This window comes from Panthera leo, chromosome A1 (assembly GCF_018350215.1).
Source record: "Panthera leo isolate Ple1 chromosome A1, P.leo_Ple1_pat1.1, whole genome shotgun sequence".
Lineage (NCBI taxonomy): Eukaryota > Metazoa > Chordata > Mammalia > Carnivora > Felidae > Panthera > Panthera leo.
Genome location: NC_056679.1, coordinates 205,476,934 through 205,490,451, shown reverse-complemented (window position 1 = coordinate 205,490,451; position 13,518 = coordinate 205,476,934). Strand labels below are relative to the sequence as shown.

Genomic DNA, 13,518 nt, shown 5'->3' with positions numbered 1-13,518 from the left:
AGTACTAAAAGACATAACTTATTTTTGAGAGTATGTTTTGAAAGAAAAGTTGGTTCAAATTGTTTTGCATCTCTACTGTTTCCTCTAATTTGTCCCAGCCCTAGTGCTACCTTGGTAAAGTCAGTGATGACACTTAGAAAAAACATGATGTTGATTTTGAGGGGTTATTACTTGCAAAATGTTTGAGTTGCCAGAGAATGGCAGTTGCTAGAGGGGAAGGATGGCCTGGGAAGGAAGGAAGAGACTGCTTTTAGGTTCATGTGCAGAATTTTCAAAAATCCTGAAACTTTTTTTACTCATCTTTGCTAAGAATAAAATAATTACCCCGTAATTATACCAGTGCTCATGGCAGTATTAATCTCAATTGCCAAAAGGTGGAAACAACCCAAATGTCCGTTGACAGATGAGTGCATAAACAAAATGTGGTATAATTGTATAATGGAATATTATCCAGCCTTAAAAAGGAAGGAAATTCCAATACCTGCTACAACATGGATGAGCTTTGAAGACATTATGCTAAATGAAATAAGCCAGACACTAAAGGACAAATACTATCTGATTCCACTTATACCAGCTACCTAACATAGTAAAATACACAGAGACGGAAAGTACAACATTTAGGTATCAGAGGCTGGGGAAGTGGAAAATGAGAATTATGGTTTAATGGACACAGACATTCAATTTAGGATCATGAAGAAGTTCTGGAGATGGATAGTTAGTGTGATAGCTACACAACGATGTAAATGTACTGAATGCCATTGAACTGTACACTTAAAAATAGTTCAGATGGTACATTTTATGTTATATGTATTTTATCATAACAACAACAAAAAAACAACACCTAAGGACCAGCAACTGTTGGCCATCAGAAGGACCATAGCTGTTTGATCAACTATAAAGTTCCTACCATAATCATTGAGTAATAGTTTATCTTTTAGCTGTTGACTACCAGGAACACACCTGAAAATATACAAATTGGGTTTATTATTTTTTGCTATGAGGGAAAACACATATCATGAGAACTTTAGGACATCTCCCTAAGGGGGTGTTTGAACTGTAAAATTTACTCTTTATTTCGGGGGGATGATTTAAGGAAGTGTGTTTGTTTTGACTTGGATGCTGCCAGGAAGTGGTGTACGGGGTAATTCAATGAGGATCTTTAAAAGTCTTATCTAGAAGGAGGATAGACTAGACTAAGGCTAGAGCTATATAGTAAGTAAAGAATCAAGAGTCACTCATGAGAGCACAGTATATCAGATTATTTCTGTGGCACGGACAATACCAATGTTTTGGTATTGTCTGTTTTCACAGATGATTACAGAGGGATCATGTCTTTTTCATCAAGGTCACAGAGTGGCCTTGTCTAATGTTGATGTTCTGTGAATGTGTTTATGTCCGACAGGTGAACACCAAAGCCAAGGTGATAGGACCTGGAGAACAGCTAGATGCCAGGGACTAATTTTCTCTTTCTCACTCATGAAGTAGAAGGACATGGCCCAATGTAATTTATCTGGAGTTCTAAGAATCCTAGTCTAGTAGATCTTTGTCAACCATAGAGATCATTAGCAACTTTGATAGGCACTCCCCATCCATAACATTTTCATTTATACTTTATGGCATGAACAGATTGATGCAACAAAGCAAATTATATGTCTGCATGTGTAAGCTCCTATTTCATGAGTGTTCTTGCACAAGTATGCCCCATGAAACCTTTTGTATCCTCTTGCCACCATCGAATAGCTCCTTGGGTATATAGAAGCAAAGATAATCCCTGCTGCAGGGTAACTCACTCAACTTGCAAACCCCAAACTCAACCATCTATATCTTGGGCTGTGTGGTGGGCACAGTAATGCTGTGGGACACCACGAACACCTTGGGGAAGATTCTGAGAAGAAAAGCCAGATAAGGAGCTCTCAGTGTAGCCCTAGTCCTGGGACTGCAGATCAGCTGGGGAACAGTATGTCAGACATCAAATATGAGTGAAATCATATGGTATTTATCTTTCTCTGATTGACTTATTTCACTTAGCATTATACTCTCTAGCTCCATCCACATTGTTGCAAATGGCAAGATTTCATTCTTTTTTATGGATTTCATTCAAGACGTGATATATATATCATATCTTCTTGGACCATTTCCGTATTTGGCTATTGTAGACAATGTTGCTGTAAACATTGGGGGGCATGTATCCCTTTGAATTAGTATTTTCATATTCTTTGGATAAGTACCTAGTGGTGCAATTGCTGGATAGGAAGACACTTCTATTTCTAACTTTTTGAGGAACGTACATACTGTTTTCCAGAGTGGCTGCACCAGTTTGCATTCCTACCAACAGTGCAAGAGTGTTCTCCTTTCTGGGCATCCTTGCCAACACCTGTTGTTTCTTGTGTTGTTAATTTGAGCCATTCTGACTGATATGAGGTGACATCTCATTGTATTTCCCTGATAATGAATGATGTTGAGCATCTTTTAATGTGTCTATTGACCATCTGTATGTCTTCTTTGGGAAAACATCTATTCATGTTTTCTGCCCATTTTTAATTGGATTATTTGGCTTTAGGGTGTTGAATTTTTAATAATAATAAAAAAAAAAAAAACAAGACTTAGGCCTCATTTTGTTCACTACACACCAAGTCACCCACATGACTACTAAATTATTTTATTATGTATCATATGTATATAAGATGTAATATTTGTTTACTTTCTCATATAGGCATTAATATAATTTTACTTAATTACTGCATATAGCTTGAAAATAATACTTGGAAGCACATTTTTTAATGTTTATTTATTATTGAGAGACAGAGCATGAGCAGGGTAGGGGCAGAGAGAGGAGGAGACACAGAATCCAAAGCAGGCTCCAGGCTCTGAGCTGTCAGCACAGAGCCTGACACGGGGCTTGAACCCACAAACCATGAGATCATGACCTGAGCTGAAGTCAGACGCTTAACTGACTGAGCCACCCAGGCGCCCCTTATTTGAAAGCATATTAAGAATACATTTGAGGGGGCGCCTTACTGGCTCATTTGGTTAAGCGTCTGACTTTGGCTCAGATCATGATCTTGTGGTATGTGAGTTCGAGCCCCACGTCAGGTTCTATACTGACAGCTCAGAGCCTAGAGCCTGTTTCAGATTCTGTGTCTCCCTCTCTCTCTCGGCCCCTCCCCCACTCATGCTCTGTCTCTCTCGCTCTCAAAAGTAAATAAAACATAAAAAAGAAATTTTAAAAAAAGATGCTCTGAAGATACATATAGGGACACTTTCACGTTATAGAGAAATAACATTGCTAAAATATAGGAATGCATTCTATCTAATAATGATGTAAATATTTGTACAGAGTGCTAAATGGCTATATTTAGAATCAAAGTATCTTTAAAAGCTTGTATAAGGAGCTTGTAAACAAACTTGCCTTTACACACATTGCAGAAGATGGTTACGAAATTTATACCACATCAAATAAGGAACAAAGTATCATTAATATAAAGTCCCTCAGGAGAAGCCTTCCTGGCCCCAGCAAAGACAACTGTGGACCCTGAAGAGATGAATGCCAAGTCCATAATAAATCACATAGCAACTGACTAAAAAGGTCCAAAAGGAGACTGCAAATGCCTAGACTTCCCTGGCTGAGAGATTCTAATTTGTAAGGCACCTGGAAGAGAATAAGAGCTAAGAAAACACAATTCAAGAGGAGACCTCCCCACAATCTTCCCACATCACTGTGGGATAAGGAAGTTATGGAGCTACCTTCCGGAAACAGAAAAATCAGTAAGCATACAGCCTCTAAATTTTAATGAGATTGGCAGAAAACTCATGTGGTCAGGAAACTGAAAAGTGGCACACTTCTCAAAGTGAATCCTGCTGGTTTGACTCCAAAAAGTCACAAGACTAATCTTGATTTTGCATAGAAATCCCAAATGCAATACTTAAAGTTATGGTTAAGTAATGTGGCCACCTGCAGACTGTTAAGCCACAGAAGAATGTCCCAGTATGCACTGGCTAATAACAGGGAAATTATTTTTCATTTAAAATATTTTCTAGTAAGAAAATTATAACCCAGCATTATCACGTACTTTGTATAATTATAAAACCTGAATTTTTCAACATGACAGTTGTTGTTATAATTTTCCACGAAGATATTACTCATTAAACCTCATTGTTAACTTTGATTAGTGAGATTGAAAGAGAATAGATCTACTATGATTATTCATGCCACTCATATTTTCTTTCACAAGCACTGAAAAACTGAGTTATGGCTCTTGCCTTATACCTAAAAGACACAGGACTTGGAAAATCCAACATTTGAACTGACTGCAGTTCATGACAATGGCTCTAAACAGGATCGGGAGGCCTTCACCTTGTTAAAAATTACTTTTAAATAAACTATACAAAATAGCTGTTGGAAACAATAATAAAACTATGTGAATAAGCACATTTCCACATGCAATGTATTTAATGATGTGATTTGATGGTAGGATTTGTTGAACTAATAGTTATAGGAACAATTAAAATATATTACAAAAAAATTAGAGGTGTCTGGGTGGGTCAGTCAGTTGAGCATCTGACTCTTGATTTCCTCTCAAGTCCTGATCCCAGGATTGTGGGATCAATGGAGCCTGCTTTGGAATCTCTCTCTCTCTCTCTCTCTCTCTCTCTCCCTCTGCCCCTCTTCCTGACTTGCATATTCTCTCGAAAAAAAAAAAAATTAGAAATTATGTGACCAGATTTCATGTGAGGCAAATATTGGCAGGTCAGCTGATTAGTAATATGACATAATGGCTTCAGACTAACAAAAGATAATTTTAAGTATCTATCACTGAGAAGTCTTAACCATTTTAAGATTAAACTATACATGATCTGTATAACCTATACTGCAAGCAATCGACAGAGGAGAAGAAAAGCAGAAGCCATCATGGAATGAAAACAGAAGAAGCCAAGAAGAGAAACAAAACAAAAGTTGGGTGTAAGACATGGCAAAGGGTGAAATGGAATGACAATGAGATAACACATGAACTTATCTGACCATTCTTTACAACAGAAAGAAAAACTGAAATTTGGAAATTATTCAGTTAATACAATTACCGTAGAAAATTTGGCTAATTTGGATCAAGACACCAAGTTTGGCACCTCTGCACTCTTGTTTATTTGACAACACTAATTAGCTTGTTCCTCTTCATTTCACTTTCTATTGTGTACTTACGCCTAAAGCTACCCTCTAACAAAACACCCAGATGAAAATGGGGTGATTCATTCAATTATTCAGATGTTTTGCCTATATCAGTAAGGCTTGAATTTTGTTCTTGTTTCATTTAGATATTTTGGCAGTATACATCATTTCAACAGAAATTAGACCCAAGTGGTAAATTTTTGTGTAATTCCCTAGAGACATATGCCAGGCCACAAGAGGATAGAAAATAACATTTTTAAAATAATTTAAAATATTTGTTAAACAATGTCGGAAAATATACCCTCATCTAACATAATAATTAAAAGAAAAATTAATCAGCCATATTTCACTCAGCGATCCAGACTCCCTACCATATATTATCTGAAAATCACTACCAGGGAAGAAGGCAGGCACACATAAAATAGTAGGTATAGTTACTGAGTCGTTAGTACATACTGTAGGCACTAGGATAAACAACACAGTATGTATATGATTCTGTTATTAACTCACATGGGGATGAAGAGGCATTAACCCATTAGTGCCCAAAGTCCTCTCTCTAGACTTGAATTTTCATGGAGTCATCAGAAAAATGCAAAGGTGCTAAATATCCTCAAACCTTCTACCACTTTCTTATACCCTTCACTGTGTGTTTTGCTAATGATTCTGCTTTTCCCATGCTCACTATCCTGTGATATTCAGGAAAAGCGTGTATGGGAAGTTACGTATACACCAAGGGGGCCAATTAAGCCTTTGTCTATAGTTTTGAATCATGAATTTGGTTTATAAACTCGAAATTAATTTATAGGTGGGTTTTGCTCTTCCTTCACTTGATTTTCTTTTTGGTCTTCCCTTCAGTCAAGATTTCCTGAAGTTTGGTATTATTCCTCTAGAGTCTAAACTTCAAGGGCAGTCCTTGTCCTTACATCTATATTTTCAAATCAAAATTAATATTTTCCCATAGAACCTCTTCTCTCTTTTCTACCTAGCAGGCATTCTGGATCTCTTATATTGCACAATAATTAAGACTGCTAAGGTCATTTCTATGATAGGTCACATATTAGACAATGACATAACTAATCCCATTTAAGAGCTCATTAAGTTCTCAGTATACAAGACTATCTTAGGATTTGAGAAAGCTCTGTGATAACCCTGAGCTCTGTGCTTGGGGGAGGAGGGTGCAGGAGAAGGATGGACAATAACTCAAGGAAGCAACTAGTAATCAGTGGGGGAAAATCCATGCACCTGAACCTCCATTACATTCCCTGGGTTCCTTAGCACTAGCACTAGACCTCATATTGGAACATGAAAATATTATTCACATTCTACCCTAAACACATGTGTGCACACACACACACACGCCACTTCAGTTTTTCTTTTCAGAAATTACTTTTCCCTTTTAAACTCCATCGTTCATGTAACCCAACTTCAGATACCTGATAACCTTCAATGTGACTTGCTCTATGTCCCCAACCCCTCCTACCCAGCCCCTAAGGTGTCATCTTTTTACTATACATGTACTTGGTTGTTTTCACTTCTTGTATACTTCTAGTACATCACCTCCTCCCAGTGTCTTAATGACTTTAAAGAGCTATGTAGGCCACTGAACTTGAGCAGGAGATGAGGGAGAAGGGGACCCAGACATTTTAGAAATAATGATATTAAGTCCATTAAGAGAAGTACACTCCTAGACAAACATCATTCTTATCTGATGAATAACCTCTTCAAAGACTGGTATGGAGGTTTAGAAGGAGTTCTGAGTTGCTAATTAATGTCAGAGTTTAAAAAGCAGGTTTAAACATGATTAAGATCACATTTCCATGATTGAAACATTATTATTTTATGTTGAGTGCATTTATCTCTGGCAAGAGTGTAATCTAAAGGATGTTCAAACATGTAACGAGGTCATAAATTGTGAGGGTAGTTTCACTATAGCACACATGTAGAAATTCAAATGCATAGTTTCTTTTGGCAGCTAAAAGACTGTAAGAGTATGTAAGGTAAATCTCTCTTATAACACACACATGGGCACACATACACATGTGTGTGAAATGTTATTAAGATCTTCACTGAGAAGACTATTGAACTACTGGTATTAAAGATTATCTAAGTATTGAATTAAATCTGGCCACATTAAATCAGTTTCTTACATAGTTTAAACTGGATTGAGATATTCTAGTAATTCTGTCTTGTATTCTTTTAAAGGATTTTGCTATTTAACAAACCCCAAAAACAAAGTAATTGTCTTTGGGATTTTTGTTGCTTCACATTAAGAAAAAAATCTGATGTTATGATCCTGTGAAGTGATTTTGGTGGGAAGATAGGCTCTTATTTCTATACCATAATGTTTCTTGCAAAACAACTGCATCAGACAGGTCTGAGATCACTTCTCTTCCCTCGGAGGTCTTTCTACCCATTTCTTCTAAGACTATTACCACTCTTTAGTTCTGTAACCACTTGTTGGGGTATTTTAAAAACTGACCAAAAAAAAAAAAAAAAAAAAACCTGACCATAGTGCAAATTTATCAGGAAAACAAAAGTATACCAGGTACTTCAACCAAGAGATTTTAATGTAGGGAAATAGTTAAACAGATGCTGGAGAACTGAAACGCCTAAAAATGAACACTATGCTAATTATTGCAAGAAGCTGCTGTCATCTCTAGGACTGGAGAAAGAAAGAAAATAATTTGAGGTTTTCAGAAGCCAGATGCTTGGAACAGTGGCTCTGATGAGTGAAGACTCAAACTTCGGAAGATGTCCATTGCCCAGCTTGTGTGCATAGTCTGAGGGTAATGAGACTGATTCTGGAAGTGTGGCCATGCTGAGAATTTGAGGAAAAGCTGGGATCTACACCATCTGCACCTGCCAGGGAGGGTCTTTTCTGGGGAAGTGCCAATCAAGAGCATCGAGCTAAAAAAAAAAAAAAGAATTAATTCACTTCCTCGTCCTGCCTTGCAGTATCCTTTAATGCCCCCTATTGGCAAAACCTAAGAGAAAACAAGCTACTAAAGTAGATATATAGTTTGCAGAGAATATAGTTTTATCTCAAACCAGAGATGTAGAAACCTGGGATGGTCATCAAGGAAAAACATCCTAGCAACTGGCATGTGTGATAGACAGAATAATGACTCCCCCAAAGTTATCCACATCCTAATCCTTGAAACATGTGTATATATTACCTTGCATGGCAAAAGGAAATTTGCAGATGTACATATGTCAGGGATCTTGAGATGGGTAGATTATCCTGTTATTGGGGTGAGCTCAGTGGAATTTTAAGTGTCCTTGGAAGAGGGAGGCATGAGGGCCGAAGGGTCAGAGTCCAGGAAGGAGATGGGAAGACAGAAGCAGAGGAGAGGGAGATCTAAAAATGCTATACTGTAATAGATCTAATGTTATATTCTAAGTATACCATTCTGAGTAACGAATAATGTCTTATTCTTTTAAAAATATATTTACTCTAGTAACAATTTCTCTAATATGTTTGGAATCAATCAGAGCTTTGACTCTAGACAATTTAGAAAATAACACTGTACACTCCTCTCCAAGGGCAGGCAAGATGAAGCTTAGAGATAATTGTGTAAACACTGTCCATTACATGCTCAGTAAATATTGTCAACTAATGCCTCTTTTTAGATTTCCATTACTTCCTCTAAGAATTTTGAGTTTAATGGATTTTTGTTCAGGACTTTTCTGCCTACTCAACTCAGTGATGTTGCCCCCACTGTTGGGAGAGCATGGACATGCCCACAATTGCCTGAGGTCTACAGCCCTGTAGGCTGATCCTCCAGCAAACTCAAGAATTGAACCATTTTTTAAACAGAAAGGAGAAAACAGTCATGTGATGACTTTGGAGGAAAAAAAAAGTATCTTAAAGGGAATGGTAGAAATACAAGCAAAGTGAAAAAATTATATTGAATAAATACTAATTGTCTTTTAAACAAAACTTCATTTTCTGTTGGCCCTATGTTACTTTCAGCCAAGATGGTACAAAGCAAAAAGGACATAGTTTGTTTGCTTATTGTCTTTATTCCACTATAGTTAACATACAGTGTTACATTAGTTTCAGGTGACAATATCAGGGTTCAACAATTCTTTACATTGCTTAGTGCTCATAGTGATAAGTGGAATTCTTAATCCCCATCACCTATTTAATCCATCTCCCCACTCACCACCCTTCTGGTAACCATCAGTTTGTTCTCTATAGCTAAGAGTCTGTTTTCTGATTTGCATCTTTTTTTCTTTGATCATTTTTTTCTTAAATTCCACATATGAGTGAAATCATATGGTATTTGTCTTTCTCTGATTGACTTCTTTCACTTAGCATTGTAAGCTCTAGCTCCATCCATGTTGTTGCAAATGGCAAGATTTTATTCTTTCTTATGGCTAAATAATATTCCATTGTGTATATATACCACTTTTTCTTTAACCATTCATCTATCAATGGATACTTGGGTTGCTTCCATAGTGACTATTGTAAAAAAATGCTGCAATAAACATAGGATTGCTTTCATCTTTTCAATTTTTTTTAATATTTATTTATTTTTGAGAGAGACAGAGATAGAGTGTGAACTGGGGAGGGGCACAGAGAGGGAGACACAGAATCCGAAACAGGCTCCAGGCTCCAAGTTATCAGCCCAGAGCCCAACGCGGGGCTGGAACTCACAAGCCATGAGATCACGACCTGAGCCAAAATTGGATGCTCAACCGACTGAGCCACCCAGGTGCCCCTGCTTTCATCTTTTCAAATTAGTTTTTTTGTATTCTTTGGGTATAAATACCTAGTAGCGGATTTATTGGATCATATGGTAATTACATTTTTAATTTTTTAAGGAACCTCCATACTGTTTTCCATAGTGGCTGCACTAGTTTGCATTCCCATCAACAGTGCATGAGGGTTCCTTTTTCTCTACATCCTTGCCAACACCTGTTGTTTCTTGTGTTGATTTTATTCTGATGGGTGTGAAGTGATGTCTCATTGTAGTTTTGATTTGCATTTTGCTGATGGTAAGTGATTATGAACATCTTTTCATGTGTCTATCAACCATCTGTATGTCTTCCTTGGAGAATGTCTGTTGACGTCTTCTGCCCATTTTTAAATGGGATTATCTGTTTTTGGGGTGTTGAGTTGTAGAAGTTCTTTATATATTTTGGATACTAACCCCTTATCAGATATGTCATCTGCAAATATCTTCTCCCATTCAATAGGTTGTCTTTTAGTTTTGATTGTTTCCTTTGCTATACAGAAGCTTTTTATTTTGATGTAGTCCCAATAGATCATTTTTTCGTTTGTTTCCCCTGCTTCAGGAGACATATGTAGAAAAAGATTGCTATGGCTGATATCAGAGAAAATTACTACCTGTGCCCTCTTCTAGGATTTTTATGGTCTCAGGTCTCACGTTTAGGTTTACACAGGACACTCTTTAGATTCGTCCATCCAAAGAAAACAAAAGGAAGGAATCTTCTACATTTCCTTTCTTCCCTCTTCATCCTTGTTCCACTACAACTAAAGTTTCGAGTAAATACCTTGCTAAATATTGGGTCAGTTTTGGGGCACCTGGGCAGCTCAGTTGGTTAAGCATCCAACTTTGGCTCAGGTCACGATCTTGCAGTTTGTGGGTTCACACCCCGCATCAGGCTCTGTGCTGACAGCTCAGAGCTTGGAGCCTGCTTCAGATCCTGTGTCTCCCTCTCTCTCTACTCCTCCCCTGTTCATGCTCTCTCTCTCAAAAATAAATAAACATTAAAAAATTTAAAAAAATATATTGGGTCAGTTTTCACAATCTGATATGGACCATTTGGAAATTGAGAAAGAATGGGCTTTACTGTATTCACTTAGGTCTTTTTTTAGTATTTTAAATTAGTTTTGTAATTATCAATATAAATATTATATACACAAAGTAACAACAGGGGACTCTACCCTGTGGAGTTAATTAAATACCTATAAATTAGCATAGCTCCTCTTCCAAGGCTACATCACCCTATGACTTAAATGTGTGCTTTAATTGCAAATGGAATGCATTTGAATTCCTTTGAGTTTTATTTTTATTATAATTCTCCCAATCTTTTTTCTTCTGATACCCAGTGGAAAACCATAATCTTTCATTTCATCATTTTTATCATATCACTCTATTTTGGCGCTAATGGAAATATTTAAGTAATCTATGGTTCCAAGAAAGAAAAAATAACACATAATATTAAATTTCATTTCCAGAAAATTTTACTACATTTTTAATGGACAAGGGACTGTGCTATTTTAGTACTTTATAACACTTTATTAGGTATTGTGTAGTATGCTTTTCTTCGAATTTTCAGTGTGTCCCTGCAGTTTCAGGAACAAGAGCAGACCCCACAGCAGCAATCCTTTAAACAGAAATTTTTATTGACTAACATTCAATCAAGACAAATGTTCCCAGCATGTTAAAATATAATGATTCTTGCTCTACACACAGTTGGATGATGCTATAAGCAGCAAATTTTTACTTGTCTGATTACTCATCCATTCTTCCTCTATGGGGTTTCAGTCCAGGATAGCTTGCCCATTGATAAAATTAGGCATCACATACTTTAAGGTCAAGTTGTAGTTGTAATCATAGAATTGTGGAATTAACCATTTGGATAAGTACATCACAGTCTATAAATATATTCTCTATCAAATTTCTACTAGAAAATCAGAGCAGTATTCATACAGGGATAAGAGTCTTACATTAGGCTAAGTCAAAAATTATTGATGAAGGTGGGTTTGTTGTCAAAGAAAAAGAACAACCTATTTCTTTATAACCAGGGAGCTGGAGACCACCTCAGCAGGTACTGCTTTCCTAGCAGACGTTCTTGCTTAGGTCTGTCTGCATAAATTGGGTATTTCTTAGCTTTATACCTCCAGATCCCAAGAATAGTGTACCCTGGAATAGTGAAAAGAGCTGGTGGGTCTGACTGACATGTTTTTAAACCTAGCTTCTTGATTTGGGTAGTGGTATGACAACTGTATGCGTTAGCCAAAATTTGCAGAACTGAACAGCTAACAAGGAGGAATTTTGCTGGTATAAATTATATTTTCTTCATATATATCTTAATAAAACCAGAGAGAAAAATAATATACCCACAGCATAGGAAATTATGATAGTTCATGAGTTTTATCTACTATTAATCATTTCAGCTGCTGAATGACCTCACAGAGAACTTAATTTTTAAACTGTCTTCCTAGAGTTAAGTCCTATATTTTACACTTTAAAAAAATAATGTCATTTAGGTGTTTCAGAGGGCAACTATGCTTTTGTTTTCTTTCTCTATTGATTCAATAAAAGTTTGTCTGACACTCTCTAAACCTAAAGTAAAATGTGGAGCTTTGCTTATGACTTTTTACAAGGCTCCTACTTTTATCATGGGTGCCCATCATATTGGAGAAACATAAGATCTCTATGAGGTTCATGATCCTTGTATGACTTACCTCATAGAATGGTGTGATGAGCACCTCTTGTATAAATGTCAAGAATTGCAAGGTTTGGGGCCAATACGAGATAGAAGAGGGAAAGGCCACGTGCTAGTTCAAACTCTCTAATTCGAAAGCTGAAAAGCAAAGGATTTCACTTGTGAAAGTCCAGCCTCACCAACCATAGATATGGATGTAGTAAGTCATGTGAATACCTCCTTCACTTACTGGTGACTTTGAATGCACCTCCAATGGATATGATACCTATTTTATGGAAATTTATGGAAATCAAGAGGGAGAATGTATAGAGAAGCATGTTGAAATTGTGAAGTCTTGTATAAATGTAAGATAATATCAGTGAGTATGAATGTATGCTGTATAAAGAGCTTCCAATTACAATGCTCTGTAGCTCTTTGCAGTGCCTCACCCCAAAAAACCATTTGTTCACTTGCTTTTGAAAGCCACGTATGAGGTTTCAACTGGTCAATATGTGACCACAAATACTAATGTGCCTCCCTTTATAGCTTGAGATGGATAAGTCTGGGATGGCTATTATCAAACAGGGCTATTATTTTAGTCATTAAATAGACAAGAAGTTTACGATGTTCTTGGTCCAGCTTGGCATCTAAGCCAACATCCAACACTGAGAAAGCTTAGGACAACACAAAGCAATGATTTAGACAGAGCTCTTTGGCTGCTAAATCCATCCACAGCAAAGTTTGTTGATGTGATATGAAATCGAAAAACCAGACTTAGAATGCTTTAATTCTTGCATAAAATCTTCCATCAGAATGGAGTTAAACTAGTTTTCCAATATCCTAAAATGGATTACCAAGTGGTCGTCTTATTGACGATGTCTACAAACTCATCCTCAGAAAGGTTTGCACAGAATGGGACTTCTTTTTTTGTGGAAAATGAACCAAAGGCAAAG

The 13,518-nt window shown here is 36.8% G+C and overlaps 1 protein-coding gene across 29 annotated transcripts in view; it reads right to left on the bottom strand.

The window, feature by feature from the left end:
• The window catches only part of PLCXD3 (phosphatidylinositol specific phospholipase C X domain containing 3), a 221,699-nt gene that overhangs the window by 168,622 nt on the left and 39,559 nt on the right, over positions 1 to 13,518 (bottom strand). For 5 of the 29 annotated variants that reach the window (XM_042951174.1, XM_042951180.1, XM_042951142.1 and 2 more), the window contains exon 2: positions 12,606 to 12,724. The exons of 20 other annotated variants lie outside the window; for them this stretch is intronic. The gene's annotated coding sequence lies outside the window, so the exon portion shown is untranslated. Of the gene's footprint in view, positions 1 to 7,713; positions 8,072 to 11,415; positions 11,522 to 12,605; positions 12,725 to 13,518 lie in introns of those variants that run through there. 4 more of the 29 variants (XR_006205873.1, XR_006205879.1, XR_006205876.1 and 1 more) reach the window with 3 other exon arrangements.